This window comes from Pseudophryne corroboree, chromosome 11 (assembly GCF_028390025.1).
Source record: "Pseudophryne corroboree isolate aPseCor3 chromosome 11, aPseCor3.hap2, whole genome shotgun sequence".
In the NCBI taxonomy this organism is placed as follows: domain Eukaryota; kingdom Metazoa; phylum Chordata; class Amphibia; order Anura; family Myobatrachidae; genus Pseudophryne; species Pseudophryne corroboree.
The window spans coordinates 70,130,496-70,136,641 of NC_086454.1; positions in this window are offsets into that span (position 1 = coordinate 70,130,496).

Consider the following 6,146-nt stretch of genomic DNA (forward strand, 5'->3'; position numbering starts at 1 on the left):
GCAATATGCCGTGTCGATACCGGATTTTTAGTGCGATGTGAAAGGGGTATAAGTAAAGGTTCTTTGCTGAGTAAATTCCTAGAAACACAAAAAATACTAAAAACTATCTTGAAATAAACATATTTAGATTTTTTTTAGATTTTAATTTTGCTCACTGTGATAAGGGGATACGGTCAGAATGCTGGCAGTTGGGATGCTGATGCTGGTACCGGAATCCAGACACACAGCCAAAATGCCAGCGCCGCAACTCTGAGATCAATTGGAATGCCGATGCTGGAATCCCGGCTGGTGCAAACGTTAGTATGACAGGAAAAGCTCTGTCTCACCTGCCGCACCCCACCGCACATCACTGGTTTACAGATATCCTACCATGCAGGAAAAAGGCTAATTAATTAAATAGCTGTTCCTCCCATAGCTCGATCATATAGCTGTGAGGTAAACTCTGCGGCAAATTGAATTCCTCCAATGTGTCCATCATATTTTTATCTCACAGCATTGATCAAAAGCTTCACAAATGAATTTATTATCCAATTCAGTCAACAGGTTCAGTCAATTGGTTCATTACAAAGACAAAGAACACCTCTCTCAGTAAAGCAACCCTTAGAGGAGTAGAAAGCAGGTGAAATCACCTAATAAACAAATACAATTTTTATGTCAGTACTATTATTATATTACACACAAAGAGAAAGATTGCAGGTGCACTATTCAAACATTACTAATTGGAATAGTCATATTTTTGCAATCTGGGTTTTTTGCATAATCTTGGCCAAAATTACATGCTTACCCACCACTTCATGGTAACCTCATAGTCGAGTAAGTCCCTAACATTGTAAGGGTCCAAGTCTAGGGCATGGGACACCCCTAAAAAACACCCCAGCCAAAACCACCCCAAGGCATCACACTAGTAAAAAAAGTGAAGTGTGTGAGAAAGTTATATAGATAAGAGCAGCTATTGCATGTGTTAAGAGTGTTACGGGAGTGAAAAATAAATGTGTGAAAATTGTTACATATATAACAAACAAACAAACAAACAATAAAAGTGCTACAGGGTGCTAAAGTAAGTATTATATTGTGTTGCCCTGGAGTATCCCAGTCAAAGCAATTCAGGGGACCCACGCATCAAAATTCACCCTACACTCCTCACCCTTGTTATTATATTACTCTGATTTGCTGTAAAAAAAAAATCAACATGTGGCCGGATCAGAAATACTTACCTGTATTAAGCGGTTCAGTTTTGTTGAAAACAGAACACTCCTGAACTTTCGGGGTCCAAGTGGACCGAGTCCCTGACTCGAATTGTCTGGAAATGACTGGAAATTAATGTTATTGATGTTACTAATACTATAGGAACAAACACAGGACCAAGTTACTTAATTTTAGCTGTTTTTATCGATTTTTAGAGACCCTGATCAAAAACAAGACCCAGTATGGCTAGAATACCTTCAATTTGAGCTGTTCCAGCAATGCGCACAAGGGGGCAGCAGAGGAAGACATCTGAGTAAGGAATTCACTGAAAAGTTAATCTCTAACATTAAAAAAGAGAAATGGTTGATTAAGTTATTGAAAAACATATATTGCAATATTTATTTTCTATTCTACTTTATTAATAATAAAAACTTTATGTTGAATATTAGAAATAAATCTTTAATGGTTTTCTGGAAACGTTGCAATTTTGAGTCCCGTTTCCTTTAACAATGGTTTCATTAAACATACTGTGCTTTTGATTCATTTGAAAATTTAAACCAATAACATAATTATGGTATTAATTGTTAGCAGAGACAGATTAACAAAAAGTAAGCTATAGCAGTAAACTGTGGGCCCCCACACACTGGAGCACCCCACATATAACTACATCACCAGCGTGGGGCACTGTGGCAAATGTGAACTGAGGTTTCTGTCTGGCATAATGGGAACAGGGGACACAGGGGACACAGTAGTGTTTAATACTTTTGTGGTTGTGAGGACCCCCACAATTTAGAGGCCCTGGGGCCCTCACAAACCATTATCTGTCACTGATTGTTACAAGCAGTATAGATGTCTCCTCATCACTCACAGCAGTCATTTATGAACAGATGCTAGCAACCTGTATGCTGATATCATGGATCTTCTACCTTCTAGGAAGGTCAATAGTGAAACCCTGACAGCGTCCTCTCCTTCCCTGTTCCACCTATCTCTCCCCAGTTGCTGTGAATCGTTTGTTAGGAGTGTTCTGGATGACACACCTCAGCTCATTACCTCATGTGGGTTTAAATAGCTGCTTGTCCACTACACCTGTGTCAGTGATAAAAATGTTGTGTACTAGATAGCTGAACCTGTGTCCCTGTGTGCTGTATCTCATTGCTAACTCTGATTAACTTTTGAATTTCATTGTTCTTTCCTGTCCTGATCACAGCCTGTTTCCAGACTCTGTTATCTGCCATCAACCCTGACCCCAAATTGTATACTCAACCTAGTTTGTCTGTTGACCTAGTTTGTATTTTCCTATTTCCAATCTAAGCCTGCACCAAGTGCTCTCTTTGTAGCCTTGTTTCAGTCACATACATTTTAACAATTAATCTTCGGTCTATCCCAAACCCTTAAAAATAAATACCTTAATAATCAGTATACATCACAAATACCACAGAAAAGGTGACAGAGATAAAGGCCAGAGTAACTTCATCAAAATTGTGCCATGCTCTACAATTATAAAAAGACAAGTACAGTTTTTTTTAATTTTGTTCTTTAATACATCTACTGCATTAAGAATACCTTTCTGGACAAAACACTTACATATTGTCAGGAATCTGCATTCTCCATCGCATCACTTACTGTGGAACTACAGGTTCCAGCAGTTCAGTTCTGTTCCAGTTCCAGTTCTCAGTCTACTGCAGCCTGGAGTACACAGTGCTTCAGCTAACCCACAGCTGATCTGAACACCTAATCCAGCAGGGTGTGTTCTCACAGAGATGCAACATCCAATCATCACAGACCAAGGGGTATAAACTCCAGTTCCTGGCTCCGTCTCATTGCCTTGGACAACACGTCACATTCTGTGAACAGGTGTCTCCTGTTTGCAGTCCTCTGTCTGCAGAGATACCCCTGTGTATTGGACCTGTGGAACTACAGGTCCCAGCAGTTCCAGTTCCAGTTCCGTTCCAGTTTCCAGTTCCAGGTTCCAGTCTTCAATTCTTTGTTTCCAGCAATCTCCTATTTCTGGCATCTCCAAGTTGTTTCCCTGTTCCAGTGTTCCTGTGGAACTACAAGTACCAGCAACCACTCCAGCTCTCCTGCGAGTCACATTCAGTGTGCAAGTTCCTGTGTTCCAGTCTCCAGTCTTCATTGTTCCAGTTTGCTACAAACTCCAGTACAGTCTGCACACCAATTTGCAGTAAGAGACTCTCCTCAGGTGTTTTTTTCAGTTCTCCGCCTGTGCACCTAATTACCAGCATTCCACTCTGTGCATTGCCTTTAGCACTTAACATCTTGCTGTATTTGGACTGTCTCCTGCTAGGGCCTTGCTTGGCTTAAAGACGTATGCTTCTACAGAGACTGTGTGCTTTGATTGCTATTCGTTATATACCGGAGTTTTGTTTGCTGCATCTTTCATTATTACCTTATCATTTATATCAAGTTTCAAGTTCATCTTCATTGTTCATGTGTTACCAGTGACTTTTGCAACATTCATTTAATCAGACTAAGTTATCATTCATTATTCCTGTCATCCGTTATATCAGTTGTTCAGTTGCTGTGTTATCCCTGTGTGATAATAAATATCAAGCGCTCATGCGCAGGACTTTCCTTCAGTCTCCCTGTTCCCTCTATCACATCTACACTGACCCACTAGTGCCCCCTCCGGGGACAGACTAAATCAGAATCCTGACACATATGAAGCTGTTCTCAATGATTATCTGTGACCCTCTTCTTTATTATCTACATCAACTCAAGTCTAAGGACACCTGTTTCTTTGCTGTCTACTTAATGTTAGGCGCCGGGGTCCGCTTGTCTGCGCGGCCCGGCGCCTAGCAACTAGAGACGCCGTGCGCGTACAGCCGCCGGCTCCCTAGCTACGCTAGACGCCGGGAGCGCTGAGCCGCATGGACCCTAGCAACGGGGACGCCACTGGCGGACCACGTTCCCCGTTGCTAGGCTTTAGGAAATTAAGATATTCCCCTGCTCTCTGGCCGTGCAGCAAGGCAGCTGCACGGCATTTATTCTAATCAGCCTTTTGCAGCTGATTGGAGGACTCCTTGTTAAATACACTCCCAGGGCTTCTCACAGACGCCGGTAATAGCTTCCTGCATGCTGCCTTTGTTTGCTGAGAGTCTGTTTCCAGTCCTGATGTATCCGGTCATTCCAGTCCTCAGAAGTCCGGTATTCGGGAGTTATCATCTCATCCCAAGAGGTCGTTTGGTTCCCTGGAGTCCTGACTGATCACCGTTTTATATCCAGTGGTGTTCGTGAGTTGCGGCTCTTCCGTGTGTTGCGGCTCAGCCGCTTTACCTTTTATATTTTGTGTTTGGAGCATTTGCGGAGGGTTCCGCTTCCACAAGTCCTCTCTGGTACTCGGCGGTGCCGGGTAGGAGAATTGGACAAGTGGATATTTTGGTTGTCCTTTTCCCTGGTGGTTTTTCCGCACATATTATAGTTTTGAGTTTGCTTAGCCCCTGGCCTGGTTGTTTAGTTAGAGGGCCTCTTGTTATCACCCTCTCGGGTTTCCCTTTGTCTCTCATTAAGACCGGGGGGCATCGAAGTTGGGTAGACATAATCCGCCCTTCAAACGCGGCTGCCAAGGGCTCAAGAAACCATAGTCTCGCAGGGGATTTCTGACAACACGGGTGAGACAACAGAGTTAGGGCGCCAGGGGCTATTTTCCTGTCCTGCTCCCTTCCCCAGCATTCCGTTCCAGTGCTCCGGTCCTTGCCATAAGATCTCCTCTGACCAGAGTGCTGGAATCATAACATTATTACCGGCCATACCAAAACTTAAAATTAAACGGGGTTTAATTTTTTCTCATTCAGTTTTGTGAGAGTTTATCGGCCTCATGAATCCAACAGGTTTAGGGCCAAATCCTGGTCAGCTCTTAGTCAGCCAGATTCAAGAACTTACTCAGATGGTTCAGGATCTTTCTCTTCGGGTGAAGTCGCAGGAAGATCTTTTGCGAGCTTCCCCAAGGGTAGTCCCTGAACCAAAGATGCATTTGCCTGACCGTTTTTCTGGTGATAGAAAAGAGTTTTTTAATTTTAAAGAATCCTGTAAACTTTATTTTCGTTTAAGACCGACTTACTCGGGTACTGAATCTCAGCGGGTCGGGATTATTATTTCTTTGCTCCAGGGGGATCCTCAGACCTGGGCATTTGGTTTAAGAGCAGAGGATCCGGCATTGTTGTCAGTTGACGCTTTTTTTGAGTCTTTAGGGCTCTTGTATGATGACCCTGATAGAGAGGCGTCCACTGAAAGTCAGTTGCGCGCTCTCAGACAGGGTAGAAATCCTGCGGAGGTTTATTGTACGGAGTTTCGCCGTTGGTCGAACTACTGTGGCTGGAATGACCCAGCCCTGCGCAGTCAGTTTCGCCTTGGCTTATCAGAGTCTATAAAAGACAGTCTCCTTCAGTACCCCGCTCCTGAGACTCTCGATAAACTCATGGAGCTTTCTATTAAGATTGATCGTCGTCTCAGAGAGCGGAGGGCTGAAAAAGGAGCACCTGTAAGGTCAAGTCCGTGTGTATATTCCATTCCTGAAGACGTAGAGGAGCCCATGCAGATGGGTCTCTCCCGGCTGTCTCCTGAAGAAAGAGCCAGAAGGCAAAATTCTGGTCTTTGTCTGTACTGTGGGGGTAAGGGACATTTTGCTCGTAATTGTCCGAACAAGTCGGGAAACGCTTTGACCAGGTGAATTGTGAGGGTGTTCACCTAGGTCTGCAGCTTATTTCCTCGAATAACTCCCTTTTAGTCCCAGTTAAAGTTTCCTTTGGCAGCCTCAGTTCTTCGGTGTCTGCTTTTGTTGACAGTGGAGCTGCAGGAAACTTTATGGATTTAACTTGGGCTAAGGCCTTAGGCATTCCTCAGTTACCTTTGGGTAGGTGTGTCACCATGCATGGCTTAGATGGGAGTCCGCTGTCTAATGGGATTATTTCTCTCCATACACCCCCTGTACTACTTACAGTAGG